This window comes from Vanessa atalanta, chromosome 18, assembly GCF_905147765.1.
Source record: "Vanessa atalanta chromosome 18, ilVanAtal1.2, whole genome shotgun sequence".
Classification (NCBI taxonomy): Eukaryota; Metazoa; Arthropoda; class Insecta; order Lepidoptera; family Nymphalidae; genus Vanessa; species Vanessa atalanta.
The window spans coordinates 1256691-1262186 of record NC_061888.1 but is presented as its reverse complement, the minus strand read 5'-3'; the positions used below and the strand labels follow the sequence as shown (position 1 = coordinate 1262186).

The window sequence follows — 5496 nt, the reverse complement described above, 5'->3', positions numbered from 1 at the left end:
TATGTTAGTAAACTAAAAACTCTTACTAGGAAGCTTTGTGTGCAAGTTTAGACGCGCGCAACGATTAACAGGACCCTTTTTTAATAACCGTGCTCAAAGAAGTTTTACTTCAAAAAATTTGAAAAAAATATATTCGAAAAATATACTACAAAATTTTTCTTGTTTCAGTTCGCTTAGATTTATATAAATTAAATGTCCCACTGGTGGGCTTAGACTTCCTATCCACGAGCGATTCTCTTCTTAGTTACAGGTTATGTAATAGATGTTATAATAAACATTAGGTTGTCACTTCACGATTGTGTTTAGGAGATAACAGTTAACAAACTCCGTCTAACAATGACTGTATTGTTCTCATTATGACATATCAATAAAACGCTTGAATCAATAATATTTAAGCGAAGTGTACATATATATAAACTAATTATAATATATTATATACTTTGTTATGTAATTACATATTTTGATTGCCTGGTAAGTCTAGTGATGAATTTGTAAGGCTGTAACTCTTGAGATCCTTATTCAAATAAAGCTATATTTTTTTTCAATCAAGAAATTGATAGCGTGGTGTCGCTTCGGATGGCGATCCCGTCGGCTTAAGAGAGTCACCCGCACATACTTGTGCATTTTAAAATATCCTGTGCAGTGGGCAAGTCTTCAATATGAGCGCAGTAGTCAAAATTGGAACATAAATATCTTTGGTGATAAAAGAAAAACAAAAACTATTGTTTATTATTCAACAAATTACAAAATGAATGACTTCACATAGAACAAAGTTAATTGACATACGTCTTGTCTTTGACATCATTATATGTTACGGAACACCAGGGATATGATAATTATTAAATGATTCTTCTTGCAGATGTAATGGATTAACAGAAAATGTGAATATACATGTTAAGATTTGAAGATTACTGGTTATAACACAAGCTATTCAATTAAGTACGTTAAATTAAAAGTTATTTAATTAGAAATTAACTCTTTCAGAAATAATACACTAGACACGATAACTACGATTTTTATGACGTTTCTACGCGTCTTCTGTTCCAGAAACTGTAACAAAGATTAACATGAGGTATTATTAAGTAATATTAGTGCTGAAAAATATTCTGTTCTAAATTAAACTATATGGTATTGACTATGACTTATGTAATATTTATACATTTAATACAGTTTTTCCGTAAATATTTTAACATACACATACTATGTGAGTTAAATTAAAAATATATATCATAAAGGTAAATAGGTACCGTCTGGGTAGGTACCACCCACTCATCTGATAATAATAATAATAATAATAAAAAGGTCGGATTAAATTATTTATTAGATTTGATAGAATTATCTGTCGAACATGCGTGAGGTTAAAAGATGAGCATTTTTTAAATAAAATAGTTAGGCCATCTGGTGGTCAGTGGTCACCGTCGCCCATAGACGTTAACCATCTACCAATTATTAGGGAATATTTCCGTCAGATCTTTTGCCTTCACGGCGACTTCCTGAAACCTCAATAAGGATATGGACGCTGGTAGGTGACAAGATCATTTTTCATTATATGAAAACTTACAAATATATTCTCAAGTTATTAAGTTACGATGTTCAATTAAATATACTGAATTAAATGAAATCGCTAAATTATTTATATGAATTAAATTGAATCTAATAGAAATGTAAACGGCTGTCGTGAGAAAATAGTGCTTTATAGCGCTTTATTAGCTTGATGGACGTATTTTTCTTTCTGTTTTTGTATTTTCGATGATATTTCATTCAAGTGTGCTTTTTGCCCTTTTAATATACGTTTTTTTATTGTAAATTTATCAGTTGAATTAATTTAATTTATCGTGTTATTTTACTGTTTGTTTCCTAAATTATAAATAAACTAGTTGTCGCTCGCGGCTTAACTCGCGTTTTATGCGTTGGTGACAGGTGCTCTTTATAAAAAATAGACAAAGTCCTCTCTTAAGGTTCAATCATACCGAATTTCATACTGACCTTTGTATTAATATGATTAGTATAAATAAAATGTAAATAATTAACAATTGATTTCAATAAAATTAGTTATCTTAATAAAACTGTGTGATATTATGATATTGTAAATGTTTAACTAACGCCTTAATATATTAGAATTTTGGATTATTATATGTTTGTCTGTAAATTTTGTATTTCAATACGAAAATAACATAGATTTGTAAACACTGTTATATGTTGATATTAATCAAGGGCCAATATACGAAACTCGCCTACAGAAAGTAGAGTCGAGTAAATTAAAAATAAAACTTCGACCCGAACTGTCAACGATAATATTAATCAGTGTTATGTGAAAGAGAACGACACGGGATAATCGCGGGAGTAAACGGCTCGGAGTCAGTTCCTCGAAGGTGGAACAAGCACATGTGCCCGCATGTGTGGCGCTCCCACATGTGGAGGTGACTTTCGTAACGCACTGTCAGTATCTGCGAAATCCGTTAAAATATATTCATTATTAAATTTATTTACGTTTTAGTGTGTGTGTGTTTTTTGTTTAATTCTAAATAATAATCTACTTTGTTAAAGTCAAAGTCAAAAATCTTTTGTCGATATGGGAATGTTACACTTGCTTATTGATACGGACCCGAGAAGAAACGGCGACAGAATATCAGTTTGAATTTTTTATAATGTCATATTTTACAAAATTTATGTTAATTCGATTAATAATTATCGTTATACAAGTATAATTAATATAGAGTTCGTGACATAGATTCTGCATTGAATAAAAATCAAGGAACTCAAGTTTCAGATACTTATATAATCATAAAATTATATGTAATTAACCATCTAGTCTATGTGAGTTCACCCGTGGTATGTTGTGTTCCGTTTCCAAAGTTGAGTGACCCAGTGTAATTATACACACAAGGGATATAACTTAGATATCATTTTCACCGTATGTAGAGTTAGTTCTTCTATTCTACTATTACATATATTGTTATATATGTATATTTATATATTATTGGCTATTCTGTTCGAATAAGCTTTGAACTCACCACAGAACAAAGTCACAAAGTAATATGGTACCTTTAGTTATAACAATTATAATAAAAAAAGTATATGTACCTAAACAGCGTATCAATGTCGGTGATCAACATTTCACGAGTGAGAATACAAAGGTGAGTTCGTTTACGAAAAAATCCAATATCTTATGACCTCTTACCATCAGATGGCCTATTTCAAGACTGACTTGTATTTTACTGACTTTAAATATAATTTAAATTCAAAAAGCCATCTCTATATTAACCGAACTTTGAAATGTAACAAACAGGGACGCGGTCGAAACGGATAATTATTCCGCTTTTTTTTCTTATTGTAACAAGACGATACGAGAGATTAACTTAGCTTAGAATACTAAGTTATATTCTAAGTTAAGAGAAATGAATCAACTCGCCGCTAATTATGAACATTTATCAAAATTAACAGATTGTATAAAACTCGTTTAAAAATAAAAATTGCTTCATATATTTTGCTATAAAGCAATCATTGAATTAATTACATAATTAATATAATCATTTTTATATTTGAATAAATCACATGTAAAAAGTATATGAAGCGTTTTTCATAGTATTTGTGAAATGCCGAAACCCGGGATCGAACCAGGGACCTTTAGATCTTCAGTCTAACGCTCTCCCAACTGAGCTATTTCGGCGATGATATAACAGCTCACTTGGCGGTAGGGCTTCGTGCAGCAGCTCTGGGAGCAGCAATGCGTAGTATTGTTGTGTTTCGGTTTGGAGGGTGAGTCAGTGTAACTACAGGCACCAGGGACATAACATCTTAGCTCCCGTTTGGTGGCGAATTGGTGAGGAATGGTTAATATTTATTCCAAAGTCAATGGGAGGTGGAGATTCAGCATTACGTGGCCCAATTCCCAACCTACCTATTATTACTTATTACCTATTAAAACGAGTATTGAGTCTCCGTTTTTCTGCAAAAATTGTAATAGTCATACCCTATCTTTCTATGTAACAAAATTAATTTTATAATCAAATAAATGTATGACATTTGACTTTGACTTTTTTTTTCCTGCATCCGAATGTTCTGTCCTAGTTTGAAAGGTTGCGTTTCAGTTTCAACAGTGAGTGAGCCAGTGTGAGGCGGCATGGAGTACAGTGAATTTAATAACCTAGATCAATATTGATAGAATCCCTAAAATATCTATGAATACTCTTACCTTTCTAAATGAACCTTGTGCATATCGTTGTGATGATAGCTCATTGAATTTTACGAAAACAGATAATGGGTTCAAATCCCAGGTCATCAACAGAATGTTCACAGTAGCATCACGGAATTTCCATCCATCTTCACTCTTGGACTCGATAGGACATCGAACTGTTATTGTACCATTACGAGTAAAACTATTGACTAAGAGATGTAGGGTATAATAAGTGCGTGTTTGAGCACACATAACTGTGTGTGAGTCGCCATGATCGAAATTATCATCAAGGTTTTTATAAATTTTCCCACCTTTACTTTAAACAAATATAAGTATTACACAAACAGAGAGTAGATGATTTATAGTATATAAATTGTGTCTAAAAATGACTTTGTCAATTGTGATAAAAATACGCGTGAAAGTTCAATGGTGAGACTCTTCGTTCAACTCGAATTAAAATTAAGTCAAAAGTAAGAAAGAATAAAAATGATAGTCTGTAAATACAGACGTTTGGCGTTACTTACTTTAATGTATATTTAATATTAATTTAATTGTAAAATAAAAATAATTCAATAAATAGAGGGATAAAAATATTAAATTAATAGTACCTAAGTTAGAATGACAAATCAATTAAGTACCAAGTTCAAGTAGAGGGATTTATTTATGAAAGTATAAAATACGAATAAATAAATTCATTGCAAGCATTTATTTTTATTTCATTATTAAAAAGGAATACGAATGCATAATATTAATTAAGCATTGAATTTAAAAAATACATTACATCTTTAGTTCCGCTACTTGATAACAGATGGCGCTACGCGTAATATAAAAGCGAAGCGACGGCATTTATTTTTATGTGCTTACTTCGAAACTTTAGATTTACAAGTAAAATGTATTTAATATTATTTTATCATAATTAAATTTTAATAACTGATTATAAATTAGTACAAGATTTCAATCAACTTCGTTTGAATGACGTAATTATAATAAAAGTATGCGATGCCTGTGATACGGGACGCCAGTGCAACTTCATAATTCATATTCTCGTTGTTCTTAATTCGAGTTTATGTGTAATTAAGATGTAACGTGTTACTTACTATCGGTAGGAGCAATAAATTATAATAATTTAATTTAATTACACCAACGGAATAAGTAGTTTTTAAATATTTTAAACAAATTGAAACTTTAAATGTCTTTTCAAATAAAACATTACAATAAAATAATTATTAAAATTTATTGAGAAGTATAATAAAATGTTAAATTATATTTCAGTATTTAATACGTTCCAGATTTAAAAATAGAATGTCATCAAACGCATT

At 30.3% G+C, this 5496-nt stretch overlaps 1 non-coding gene across 1 annotated transcript; it reads right to left on the bottom strand.

The window, feature by feature from the left end:
* Positions 1-3597: 3597 nt before the first annotated feature.
* Trnaf-gaa lies at positions 3598-3670 on the bottom strand. Its single transcript has one exon. It is a non-coding gene; the product is annotated as a tRNA-Phe (tRNA).
* Positions 3671-5496: the final 1826 nt, after the last annotated feature.